General features: G+C 58.2%; 2 non-coding genes across 2 annotated transcripts; one reads left to right on the top strand and one right to left on the bottom strand.

Moving 5' to 3' along the window:
* The first annotated feature begins 1,424 nt into the window (after nt 1–1,424).
* Nucleotides 1,425–1,496, top strand: TRNAH-GUG (transfer RNA histidin (anticodon GUG)). Its single transcript has one exon. It is a non-coding gene; the product is annotated as a tRNA-His (tRNA).
* Nucleotides 1,497–2,459: 963 nt separating this feature from the next.
* TRNAH-GUG (transfer RNA histidin (anticodon GUG)) lies at nt 2,460–2,531 on the bottom strand. Its single transcript has one exon. It is a non-coding gene; the product is annotated as a tRNA-His (tRNA).
* Nucleotides 2,532–13,573: the final 11,042 nt, after the last annotated feature.

Raw genomic sequence — 13,573 nt, 5'->3', positions numbered from 1 at the left:
ACGGTGTTTCAGGGACCCCTCCCAGGACCCCCCACAAGGCTCCGGGACGCCCCAGGGCTCCTGGCTCTCCCCACCCCTCCTGGGCTCAGTGCCCTCCAGGACCCCTGGGCTGATGTCACTTCCATGTCCCCCTCAGTGCCACCCCCCCACCCCCCACGTGGTTCATCGACCTCCTGTCTTGGTGAAGCCTTATTGGCTGCCCTCCCCTTCAGGGGTGGGGTCACATGGACAGGCAGCCAATCAGTGGGGCAAGCAGGAGGGTGCCCCCCACATGCCCCCCCTCACCCCATTGCGGCCCCTGTCCTCACACCATGCCCAGGCCCCCCCCGGGCCCCCCTGTCCCTCGTGGACCCCCACGGCCTCGTGGTGCGGTGTGGCTGCCCCTGCGCCCCACGCCCTCACACCCGCCATGTCCTCACGCCCTCACGCCCCCACCGCGTCCTCGCACCCTCCCCGCGCCCCACGGCTGCCCCCGTGCCCCAGGGCCACCCCCGGCCCCCCACACTCACCTGCCAGCCCCGCCGGCCACGCAGCTCCCGGCCCTGCGCCCCGGTTACCGATTAACAGCTCGGTCCAAAGAGCTGGGCTGGGCGTCGTGGGGCCGGGGCGGCCGCGGCTCCTCCCGGGGCTCACGCCCGGGCACCCACGAGGGCGTGCGGGGAGCCCAGCGCGGCGGCCACAAAGGGCAGCGTGCCGCCCACGAGAGGCTGTCTGGGATACTTCCACCCCCTGGCGAAATGAGCCTCGAGGGACCATCTTAAAAGCAAAACTCCAACCTTTACCCCACCCCAGGAAATGTTCCCGGGGAAAGTGCCGGGCACACGCGGCCTCCAGAGCCGTGGCAGGGCAAAGTCGCGTCACCCGGCCCTGGGGCTGCGTCCGGCCGGGGCCTGCAGCGTGTGTGGGAAACCATTTTGCCACGCGGGACAGTGGGAGATCCCGGATTAAAGACGCCACGGGATGCTCGGGGCATCCACGCGCCACGCTGCTCTGCAAGCGCTCCCCGGGCGAGTTCCCCCACGCGCTGGAGCGGCACCATTTCCCCGCGGATTTGACCCAAAGCTGCCGCCTCAGTGTGGGGCGGGGGCAGCGTCAGTGCGCCGATGGCGGGAGTAAAGCCCCGTGCAACGGCGGGGTGAGCCCGTCCCGCGTGTGCAGGGCCCCCCCCCCCCCCGCCGCCGCGACACCCGTGGGCTCCCCCCGCGCAAACACCCGCGGGGCCACGCGGGGTCCGGGCGCTGCTCCTGCACCCACGGGTGCTCTGGGCGCAGCCAGCGCCGCGTGTGCCGGGGGGAGCAGCCGGGGGGAGCAGCCGGGGGAGGCGCCGCGGTCCCTCCCCACACACGGGGTGTGCGGGGGGAGCGCCCGCGCCTCAGCGCTAAGAGCCGCGGCGCCGCCGCGCTTACCCAGAGCCCCGGTAGCGCGCCGTGATCGTATAGTGGTTAGTACTCTGCGTTGTGGCCGCAGCAACCTCGGTTCGAATCCGAGTCACGGCATCGCCCCGGCGGTACCACGGCACACGGGCTCCGACTTTTTTTTTCCCCTCTCCGACAGCTCCCTTAGGGCTTCATTTTTTCATGTCGCGCCAATATTTTTTTTCTTTTTTTGTCGGCTGCTGCTGGGGCCGGACCGTGCCCGCCCGGCCTGGGGACTCTGCAGGGCGGTGGGTGCATAATTCATAGAGTCACAGGATCCTTCAGGTTGGAAAAGCCCCTCGGGATCATCGAGTCCAACCCTCAGCCCGACTCTACAAAGTTCTCCCCTACCCCACATCCCCCCACAGCTCATCCAAACGGCCCTTAAACACACCCAGGGATGGGGACTCCACCCCCTCCCTGGGCAGCCTATTCCACTCTCTGACCACTCTTTCTGGGAAACATTTCTTCCTCATGTGTCCAGAGAAGGGCAACGGAGCTGGTGCAGGGTCTGGAGCACAGGTCTGATGGGGAGCGGCTGAGGGAACTGGGGGGGTTTAGTCTGGAGAAGAGGAGGCTGAGGGGAGACCTCATGGCCCTCTCCAACTCCCTGAAAGGAGGGTGCAGAGAGGGGGGATGAGTCTCTTGAGCCAAGGAACCAGCGGCAGGACAAGAGGGAATGGCCTCAAGCTGCGCCAGGGCAGGGTCAGACTGGCTCTTAGGAAGGATTTCTTTGCAGAAGGGGTTGTTGGGCGTTGGAATGGGCTGCCCAGGGCAGGGGGGGAGTCCCCATCCCTGGAGGGGTTGAAGAGTCGGGTTGACCCAGCGCTGAGGGATCTGGTGGAGTTGGGAACGGTCAGGGTGAGGTTCATGGTTGGACTGGAGGAGCTTCAAGGGCTTTTCCAACTGAGATGATTCTGGGATTCTGTAATTGAACGGCGCGAGGGGAAATTAAATATTAAACCGAAACAAAAATAATGACGGCGTCGGGAAGAATCAAATAAAAAAAGTCGGAGCCCGTGTGCCGTGGTACCGCCGGGGCGATGCCGTGACTCGGATTCGAACCGAGGTTGCTGCGGCCACAACGCAGAGTACTAACCACTATACGATCACGGCGCGCTACCGGGGCTCTGAACGCGCACGGCGGCGCCGCGGCTCTTAGCGCTGAGGCGGCGGCTCGCGGGGCGGCGTCTCCATGGCGATGCGCGGTGAGTGGCAGGTGCCGCGTGTCCCGCCCCGCGGCGGAGCTGGGCTGCGCCTGCGCGGGGCTGAGGCGGCGCTGAGGGGCCCCGCGGCGCCCCCCGGGCCCTGCCGCTGCCCCGGGGCGGGACGACGCCCTGAGGCCGCCGCCCGGCCCCGCCCCCGACCCCGGCCACTGATCCCCGCCTGGAGTCTGGCCCGGACTCATCCTGCGCCCCGGGCTGACCCTGACCCCGCTCCTCGCCCCACCGCCAGCCCCAGCTCTCCTCCTTCCCAGGCCCCAGCCGCGACGCTGCACAGCGCCGTGTCTCTCCCTCACCCTCGTCGTGGTTTAACCCTCTCTAAGCCCACGCCTAACCCTAACCGTCCCTCTCTGGCCTCGCCCCAACTCCAGACCCAGGCCCTGGCCCCGCTCCCCGCCGTGACGCCCCCCCAGCTCCTCTCCCAGCGCTCCCCTCGGCCTGTGCCCACCCCCGGCTCTGATCCCACCTCTCACCCCGGGGGGTTGCTCTGGCAATGAAGTTTCTCTTCACTGCGGCATTAACCCCTCGGCACACCGGGGTGGTGCCTACGGACGCGGGACTAACGATGAAATTGTCTTTGTGGCCCAAACCAGCGGCAGGTATCGGTCTGTGCTGGGGCTCCTCTTTGTTCCGGTGAAACATTAATAGTTAATGACTGTTTGCTGTCACCACTGCTGCTGGTTTGTACAGTGCTCCAAGCATCAAAGGCTCTTTTATTTTCACAGATATGCAAAGAATTCAAAACACCTGGGATCAAAAGGATTTCTTTGTGTTACCACCTTTTTAGAGCAATCGTGGCATTTCAAGGCACTGCAGTGGCCCGGGTGACTCACAGCTCCGGGCTGCGTCAGGGGAAGAGCTGCTCACACAAACCTCTGCTCCTGCGGGCGCAGGGAGCCCAGCGCTGGGCATCGTCCACACGCGCCTCTGCGGGGTTCGCTTGTGTGCGAGGGGGTGCTGGAAGAGGCAGAGGCCTCCTGCAACCCTGCCGGGCAGGGGTACGTCCCTGCACCATGTTCGACCTTGTATATCTGCTGCAGCTGGTGAATCCTAAATCTAAATGAGTCTTCCTGAGGCTTGGGGCAAACCAGAGGAATCACAGAATCACAGAATTGTCTCGGTTGGAAAAGCCCTTGAAGCTCCTCCAGTCCAACCATGAACCTCACCCTGACCGTTCCCAACTCCACCAGATCCCTCAGCGCTGGGTCAACCCGACTCTTCAACCCCTCCAGGGATGGGGACTCCCCCCCTGCCCTGGGCAGCCCATTCCAACGCCCAACAGCCCCTTCTGCAAAGAAATCCTTCCTAAGAGCCAGTCTGACCCTGCCCTGGTGCAGCTTGAGGCCATTCCCTCTTGGCCTGCCGCTGGTTCCTTGGCTCAAGAGACTCATCCCCCCTCTCTGCACCCTCCTTTCAGGGAGTTGGAGAGGGCCAGGAGGTCTCCCCTCAGCCTCCTCTTCTCCAGACTAAACCCCCCCAGTTCCCTCAGCCGCTCCCCATCAGACCTGTGCTCCAGACCCTGCACCAGCTCCGTTGCCCTTCTCTGGACACGCTCGAGTCATTCAATGGCCTTTTTGGAGTGAGGGGCCCAAAACTGAACCCACTCATCGAGGGGCGGCCTCACCAGTGCCGAGTCCAGGGGTGAGATCCCTTCCCTGTCCCTGCTGGCCATGCTATGGCTGACACAAGCCAGGATGCCATTGGCCTTCTTGGCCACCTGGGCACACTGCTGGCTCCTGTTCAGCCGGCTGGCAATCAACACCCCCAGGCCCTGTACACCTTGATTACTCCATGAAGTAATTACTCCTGCCACCCTGAGCTCCTCATCTTGCTCGTATCCAACCCAAAAGAGCTCAGAGTGGTGGAGGAAGACAGAACGGCCTTTTGTGTTCTCCCTTTGACGGTGCCTACCTCTTTCTTCCATCCGCCTCTTTGCTGTTGCCTTGTCCTGGGCACTGGTGTGCATGTTGGTCCCTCAGCACTGGTGGGAACCTTTATAACGGGAGGTGCTCCCCACATCATCCAACCTGGCTGACCAGGAGGTGCTGGAGGAGGGGCTCTTTGGTGGTATCTCTAAATGACCTGGGTGTCTGCGTGCTGTTTGGTACCGCCCTCCTGTCCAGTGCTGCCCTTCTCCCTTGTCCACCCTCCAAGCGTCCCAGCCTGTCCCTCCCATAGGACACTGCTCTTGCTCATCTGTGACCAACCCTGTCACCGTCTGTGTCGTGGTTTAAACCTGGCCAGCAGCCAGACACCACGCAGCCGCTCGCTCCCCCTCCCCTACCCCGCAGTGGAGCTGGAGGGGTAAGGGTAAGGAGACTCGTAGGTTGAGATAAAACCAATTTAATAATTGAAATAAATTAAAATAACAATGATGATAATAATAAAAAATACAAACGAGTAATGCGCAACACGATTGCTCACCACCCGCTGACCAATGTCCAGCTCATTCCTGGCTAGCAATTCCAGAGAAGAGAGAATTCCAAAACCACAGTCCTGGAAGCCAGGGTAAGATTCCCGATCAACTCTCATCTATAGACTGAGCATGGTGTTATATGACATGGAATATTTCATCGGTCAATTTGGGTCCATTGCTCTGGCTCTGCTCCCTGCCAGCTTCTTGCGTACCTGCACACTGGCAGGACATGAGAAGTTGAAAAGTCCTTCATCTCTTAGCAACAGCTGAAAACATCAGTGCATTATCAACATTCTTCTCATACCAAATCCCATACAGACTCCAAAACACAGCACCATTCTAGGTACTAAGAAGGAAAAAAAAATTAGCTTTGTTGCAGCCAAAACCAGGGCACCATCTGTGTCCTCATGCCGGACCTGAAGTGGGTGCAGCATCACTGGTAGGAGATACGTGTGTCTCCTCCCACGTCCAGGGAGTTTAACGCTGTCATCAGCCCCTTGGCTGCACCATGGCAAGAGATCTGAGCACCCAGACATCTGCAGGACAGGGGCAGCTGAGCCACAGAGGTGGGGTCATCGCAACCCCTGAATCTCAAGGCCTGTGGAGGGGAGAGGTCCTTGTGCTGCCCCATGCCTGGTCTCTCGTGCCTTCCTCCAAGCTGAGCTGGTGGTGTCACAATGCCACTGAGCTGAGCTGTATCACCAGTGAAAGGACAAGCCCAGCTCCATGCTGGCCTGCTCTCCTGCACGGCCCTGGACAATTGCTGCACTGGGTCGGCGCAGCCGTGGTGGGGAAGAAGCACCCAAGAGAGAAGGTGGGATGGTGTGGAGATGTGGAGCACCGCTGGCAGGACGTGCTGCCCAAGCCTGGTGGGGACGGAGAACCTACAGCGACGCGCACAGTGACCAGGGGATTCCTCCTCGGGCACTTGCATGGGCAGGCAGAGCGGGACCCCTGAGGTTGGTGTCCACCACGGTCTTGATCCCAACTCTTGGCCTGGCGTGGTGCAGGGCTGATGTTTGCGTGGGTGCGTGCCGGGCGCTGCTCACACGGTGTGCATGGTGCGGGCTCCTCAGCGGGCAGGGAGGAGGCAGTGGGGCTCGTGCTCTGGATGCTTGGCAGATGTTTCTAGACAGGGGAAGCTGGCAGAATAACAATGATCTCAACTGCTGGAACAGGCATGACTGAGATAAACGCTGCAGCTCTAAGGAGGAGTCAGCCAAACATGGAAGTGAGCAGGGAGGTGGCGAGTGGACACGGAGATAAGTGGCAGGGGCCTGGCGGGTGCAGAAGAGGAGGCATGAAGCTGCTGCTACCCATCACTGATGGTGGTGGCCCCATCCCAGCACAGCTTCCTCCCCATGGGCTGCCTTCCCCAACAGGATTCGGATACGACCACTCCTAATGAAATTGTGCCAGGTTGTCAGGGTCCCAACAGCCCTTTGCCGTGTGCTTTTGTCCACAGGATGCTTTTCTCCGAGCCCTCTGATGCCTGCGGGTTGTGTTCAGTGGGATTTTAAAGGTGCCTGCAATGTCAAAACGCCGGTGCAGCCAGGCAGAGAGTGCTGCTGGGCCCAGACATTGCCACTCCATGGCACAAACATAAATCTTCCTGCTGGCACAGGGACAAGAGCAATTCATCACTGCGTGGCTGTCTTGGCTGCTCTGGCCCTTGAGTGGCCTCCCCAGCTGTTGCCTTGCTGGGGCAGCCCCTGGCCTCCTGTCCCCATCTCAAGGAGGCAGATGGGAGGCAGAGGGATCCCCCCCACCTCCTCTTTCGGTCTCAGATCCCTAAACCAGCCCCAGGAGCGGCACTGGTGCCTGGGGAGGCAGGACAGAAGCCAGTGCTGCAAGGAGGCACTCCGTGTTCTACTGGTGATAGAACACTGTGCACTGATGCAGGCCAGCACTCATCTCTGGGTATTCAGGGGCCATAAATTCAGCTTGCAATTTGCTCTGCTGCTGGAAGCCCACCTTCCTTCCTAAGGAAATCAGAGCGACTCCACTGACTTATACTATCTAGCCCACCATCCCCTATTCCCATACCCACAGGCACTGCCAGGCCAGCACAGCGTGCTGGAGCAAGAGCAGGCCATGGGAGTGTCCTGGGGCTAGAATAATTTTGGAGGTGAAGGTTTAGGTGGGATTTGGGGGAGAAGGACAGTACATCTGAGCAAGCAACCTGACACGGCTCTGTTCCCAACATCCATCTCCCCGTCCTCTCATGAGACATGTGCACCAAGGACTGGAGGAGGACTCAAGCATTTTTGACATGAATGTTCAGCTGTGATGCTCTTGAGAGGCTTTGTGACCCCACAACAGTGCATGAGGTGGTCCTGGTTCTTCTAAAGCCCAAGCTTCAAAGGGCATTTTCCAGTATCCCAGCGCTATGTAGGGCAGGAAAACAGGCTACAGCAGACAGATTTTCTGCTTGATTATGTTTTGGGATCCCCTTGCCTGGCTCCAACGTTCAGAGATCAAGGAAGATGGTCCCCAGAATGTCTGGGGCAGAGATTCACCAAAGCTGTCCTGCCCCACCTCCAGGGAGCATAAAGCCTGGAGCAGGCTCTCAAGCCCTTTCCTTGTGGGTCCAGCATCCAGCTGAAGATGGGATGTGATAAAATCACCCCAGGGGGGAGAGTCAGCCACCCCGCACCCCTATATAAACGCTGCCACATGTTCATGTGTGCCCTGCATCACTCCAGCTGCCAGCCTGAGCTCTCACTCTGCCTTTGTCTGTGCCGTAAGTGGGAGCCTCCTCCCGCAGCAGGGATTTATAGCCTGCACACAGCCACCTCTTAACCCCTCTTTGTGATGCTGAGTGGGCAGAAAACAGCCAGCCCCGCCCTCACCTTTCCACATCTTGCGCTCACCTCCAAATTCACCTTCATTTTCTGCCTCCCAGCCCTTTTGGAAACACAGGGCTGAGTTGGTGGCAATATCAATTGTTGCCCTCTGCGTGGGGGGAGTGGCCCCTGTTTTGCTCTGGTCCACCAATGCCCATCTTCCTGACGCTTGATGACAGCCCTATTAAGAGATATAAGGGGGATGCCAGGGGTGATTCACACCCTCTAGGCAAGGTAAAGCTAGTGAGAGTCTGTCTGGAGAAGGACTCAGCTGTGTGAGCATGGCCATTGCAGCTGGATTAATCAAACCCACCATTAACACTTTCCTGGGGCACACAGGTTCCCCTGCCAGCCCCAGAGCACAGGCCTCCAACCAGCACGTCACTCTGATTGAGCTGCAAATGCTCCAGCTCCTGAGTTTGCTCTGCCTCAGATCGATGAGGGCAGGCGGCTCCAATCAATTCCACTTTACCACTTGCTATTGAGTTCAGATCCGTGCTCTCTCAGCTGGTCCCGCTTCCTTTGTTCATTCAGAGGAGGAATTCAGGCATCTTATCCCACCTGGAGAGTGCTGTGCCCTTGCAGGGTCAAGCCCCCTGATAGGTGCAAATAATACCCCACAGATGCAGATGCTCCTCCCTGCCTTCCCCACCCGAGGGCCAGCAATGAAGGGGTCGAATTTATGCTACAGCTGGAGCGCTGGAAGGGTCACCCTGGCTGGGCAGGGTGTGAAGGCAGGTAGCTGGATAAGGCCATGAGATCTGCATGATATAATACAGCTGTTGCCACCAGGCATCTGTCATGAGGTTTCCATGCCATGAGCCTGGTTTTGCAGGGGAAATACTGAAGGCAGCTGCAGAGAGCACCTGTGGCTTGGCTGCCCTGTCCCCACAGGTGCTGAGTGTGGCTTCAGCTCTCCAGGGCTTGAGCCCACGCGAAATGATTTTACAGAAAAAAGAATAATGCCAAAGAGTGCTGTTCGGAAATTTCCCTCAAGCCCATACCTGGCATTTGTCAGTGAAAGAAGCATTTCTCACCCTCTGGATGTCAGTCCTGAAGTCATTTTTCTCTTGGATCTGTCACCCAGCTCCCTTGCTGGCCCATTTCCAGGGTGCTACGCCTGAATTTGTGGAAATGAAGTTGCCCACAGCTCTCCACACATCGTCAAGTGTTAATGAAATAACGGATCATACCAGAGAGCAGTTGTGACGCTCAGGGTCATGGATGTGCAAAGGGCTGTCAGCACAGAGAGCAGAGGCAGAAAAGACGCTCGGTGCAGCTGAGGCAACGAGACAACTGTCTCTGAGCTGGCAGATGTCTGTTAGCGAGTTGTCGTCTCTTCTTTTGGTCAATTAGCATGGTTTCAATTGCATTATCAACTGCATAATGATTTCTTTTGACAGAAAGGTTGGGGAGCTGTAAAAAGTGTCCACAAGAATTTTCTCCTTTCGGTAAACACACATGCTTTGGGCATATCCCGCATGTCTGGGCAGACAGTGTCTGGACACACGTGTGTGAGTGTCGATGCAGAAATGTCCTGGTTTGTGATGCTTGGGGGCAGTAACATGTCACATCATACATGGGACTTGGTGCGGGCCCATGTTCTTCATGTTCCTCCTTGTTTTCCCCCAATTTACCATTTGTCTCGGCCCTTGCCACCTCTGTGCAACTCACTGCGGCAGGCTGGGGTGAGAGGGGGCTGCAGAGCACCTTGTGCAGAGCTGCCCTTCCTCACCAGACTGCTCCCCGCTTTCCCCAGGGCACCTGGCAGCGAGCTGGGACGGCTGGGCATGGCTGCTCCGTGCCATTTCCTTCCAGCCTGATGGGAGCCGGGGTATCTGGAAGGGATGAACGCAGCTTGCAGGCTCTTAAGTGCTATGGGACAACCGGTGGGGGATGTGCTTGGTGTGTGGATGAGGGGCTGCTGGAATAGGGATGTTTCCAGCCTGGGAATGCCTTGCCAAATGAAAGCATGCTGCCTGCATGGTGTATCTGGGAGCAGCATCCCCCTGCACGTGGGCAGCTGCTGTGGTGAGAGCGGCCCATCTCACCCACTGCCCAGTCTTTGATGGTCTCCTGGTGCAACATTTCCCCTGGACACGATCCCTGCCTCTAAATATTTGCAAGGCTCCTTGTGCCGGTCTTTGTATTTAGCGGTGCTTGATGGATTTCTTTCTGTGGATTTGTCCGGTCTTGTTCCTAAACCACGTAGCATCTGCAGCAGCCCGTGGCAGGGAGGGCTGCTGTGCACAGTCACCTGATCTACCAGTCTCTGCCCACTCTCCTCCAGACGTGCAAACTCTGCCCCGTTGCCCCAGTCGTCCCTTTTCCATGCTGAAGAGCCCTGGTCCATCACACGCCCCGTGTGCCTTTGATCATTCTGTCACCCTTCTCCGCATTTTCCAGCTCTGCTGTATCCTCAGGATGGAGGGACCAGGACCGCACACAGGCTGGGACTGACCAGGGAATAGTGACACCTCTGATGTCATCTCTACCTTTTCCTAACCCTTCCTATCATTTCCGATGGAGAAGTTTTGCGGTTTTGACCTCTGCTGAGTGCTGAGGGGGTGTTTTCATGGACTGTCAGAGCTCACGGTCTCAGAGCCCATCGCTTTCGACGTGAGGCTGCGCTTGGTTTCCCCATGTGTGTCACTTCCCTGACACTGCCTGTTGCCTCATTTTATTGTCAAGTCCTCAGCTTCTGAAAGTCCTCCTGCAATTCTTACCATTAATCTGCAGCATCCAGAATAATTCAATATTATTACAGATTTTGTCATGTCTCTACTGACCTCATCTCCTCAAAGGATCTGCTTGTGGAGATGCAGGTGACCTCTCCCAGCTGGATCACCCTGCTGGCTCTTTCTAAGACAGCCACTAGCTTTGGAAAAAAGAAATTCCCTTTAAGAGAGCTGTGTCGACTCTTACCCAATATGTCATATTTATCCATCTGTCCCCTAGCGATGCCAGTTTCCTACTCCTTATGCCAATTTTTGTTCATTTGCAGAGAACAGATGTGTCATTTATCAGCCTGGGGCTCCCTGGCTGCCTCCTGGGAAGCATTTCTGGTGTCACACAGTTGCCACCTTCCAGTCCTCACATTCCCTGCTGTACCCAGACCTTGGGGGAGGTTGGGGTGTCACCCAGCAGATGTGACATCCTCCCGGTCCCTGCTGCGCTGCACAACAGGGCTTATGTAGGAGGGAAGGCGCTAGAGTCACCATAGACATTTCTAAGCTCCTGGGGATGGTCTTTATTTGAAGCTGCAAAAGAAGTACCTGGAGATTGGAGGGGCTGCAGGCTTCCCTGCAAGCCAGGGGAGATGCTGGTGTCAGGGGTAGCAGCTGACCCAGCGCCTGACTCAAGTGACACATTGGCTAAATTCAGCCCCCACATCACCTGTGGGTGAATCATCTTCCAGCACGTCCTCGAGAGCATGCAGGAGCAGAGACCTTCTCCTCTGAGTCACCCAAAGCTGCTGCCTGGGGGACGCTGGGCTGCGTCCACAACACCCGGGGTTAAACTGGAGGGGAGGGTTTACCAGGACGACGTGGCCTGAGTCCTCCCAGACCCAGGGAAGGTCCCGCACCGGCTGCCAAACAGGGCTCCTGTCCCCAGCTGTGGGTGAGCACAAGGAGCAGTCGGGGTAGCTGAAGCAGCTCCTCACACCCAGGAGGACGGATGAGGGCTGAGGATGCACGCAGCTCTCCGCAGGGCTGGCAGGAGCACGGAAGATGTTGCCTGCCTTTTTCTTCCTGGTGCGTGCTCTGACCTGCCTGGGAAGTGTTTACGCAGGCGAGCAGCTCTTGCTGCCTTTGGTGAGAGGAAGGGCTGTGCTATGAGCTCCAGCCCAGAGACGACAGAGAAGAGCTCCTGGACCCTCCAGAGATGGAGAAGAGGGTGTGAGCAGAGCTCCTGGTGCAGAGATCCAGCCCGGGTCCTTGCAGGTCCTCCTGTCTCCCCTGTTCCCACAGTCCATGAGAGTGAGCTAAAAATCACTTCTGTGCAGCCGTGGGTTGTTCTCCTCCTGACTGAGGACTGTGTATGTGGTGGCTCCACCACTGTCCTTCCCTCCTTCCTGGGGGCTCCACGGGCTGCGTGAGCAGTGGGCAGCCCCCCGGGGCTGCGCATCCCAGCAGGGGGGCTTCCCGCAGCCGAACTGTGGAGTCTGGCACGCAAGTGGCACAGTGTGTGCTTCCCGATCCTCACCCGTCTGCCAGTCCCACCCCGCGTCCCCCTCCCGTCCCGACGCGAGCGATGCTACGTGACAGCCATCTGTCACAGCCATCCACTGGGCCGCGGTGACTCGCAGGCGGAGCGGCATTGCGGCCACGGTTGTGGTATCGGGGCCAGTCTCTGCGGTGCAGGCATCAAACCTGGGTCCCAACGTGCATCAGACACGAGGGATGTAAACAGTTGGGGATCGGAGCAACACCAGCTGCAGCGTGAGACGCAGATGGAGCTTGGCTTTGGCAGTGCGAATGCAGAAATCTGTCGCTGCTTCTCCAAACCTGAAACGAACTGCTGTGAATGGAGGGATGTCGCTAGTGTCTCATCATGACTGCAGAAAAAATATGAGCAGCCCGTGCCTGTGCGGAGCCGCGCGGGGTGTCAGGAGCTCATTCAGTCTCCTTCCGGACTTCTGCTTCAAAGCTCCCAAAGCACTCCCCAAGAAGCCTCCTGAGGGGAGCTCCCACCCCACCTATGTTCTTCTCACCCCATGTTGCTGTCTGGGTGGTTTGGCCCAGGGGAAGGCAATACCCAGGGCAAGCTCAAATCTGAGGGCTTCAGGTGGGTCCAGGGATCTTCCCAATGCCACTCCAGGCTCTGCTGAAGCCTCAGGTGAGAAGGGGATACCCCATGGGGCACAGAACAGAGAACAGGGCTATGTTGGGCCAGGTACCCACCTACCAAAAGGCCTCAGAGGAATTTGGAAGAGAAACAGGCCCAGCAAATGGTGAGAAGGTGCTGGAGTCCTAGGTGGGCTCAGACCACAGACCCTCTTCGATCCCCAGCATAGCCCTGGGGCAGCTGCGTCTCCAAGGACAGAGCAATGGGAGGGGTGTGACAGAATGGGATGGGAAGGAAGGACCTCTGCAATTCCTCTGGTGTGGCAGTGCTTTTTCAAAAAAAACACTGCCACAAGCTAGATCCCTCCTTGGTCACCTCTCAGGAGACTCTGAGCGTGTGTTTTCCAGGCCTGAGGATTTAACAAGAGGCATCTCTAACAGATGTTGCTGAACATCCTCCTTGGATACTGACAGAGGGTAGAAGTACGCTCAGTCTCATGTGCCATCAGCCCTGCAACCTGCTTCCTCCCAAATGCTGGACAGACAGATTTATTGAGAATCTCTGTCTTTTCTGCATTTTAATAACAATCTCATAATCTGCATCTGCCAGGACTGAGGTCTGCTGCTAGACCTCAAACACTGCCTTGTATCCACTCCGTTCCTGGCAGATGCTCTTTCTCCTGATGCCTTTTGTGTCTTGCACTCCCTGTGCTCTGAGATTTCTGGGTGCCATGGCTGTCTTCTCCCTAGGGAGGAAGCTCCCTTGTTGTCCATTCGGACCTGGGGGATCTGGCTGGGTTTCTCAGGCAGGAGAGTGCAGTGTGTGCGTACTCAATAAATCAGCAAATGTGGGACTCAGTGGGCTCACTGGGCAGGCGTTTGGCAT

Source organism: Strix aluco, chromosome 12, assembly GCF_031877795.1.
Source record: "Strix aluco isolate bStrAlu1 chromosome 12, bStrAlu1.hap1, whole genome shotgun sequence".
NCBI classification, from domain to species: domain Eukaryota; kingdom Metazoa; phylum Chordata; class Aves; order Strigiformes; family Strigidae; genus Strix; species Strix aluco.
This window is presented reverse-complemented; position numbering and strand designations above follow the sequence as displayed.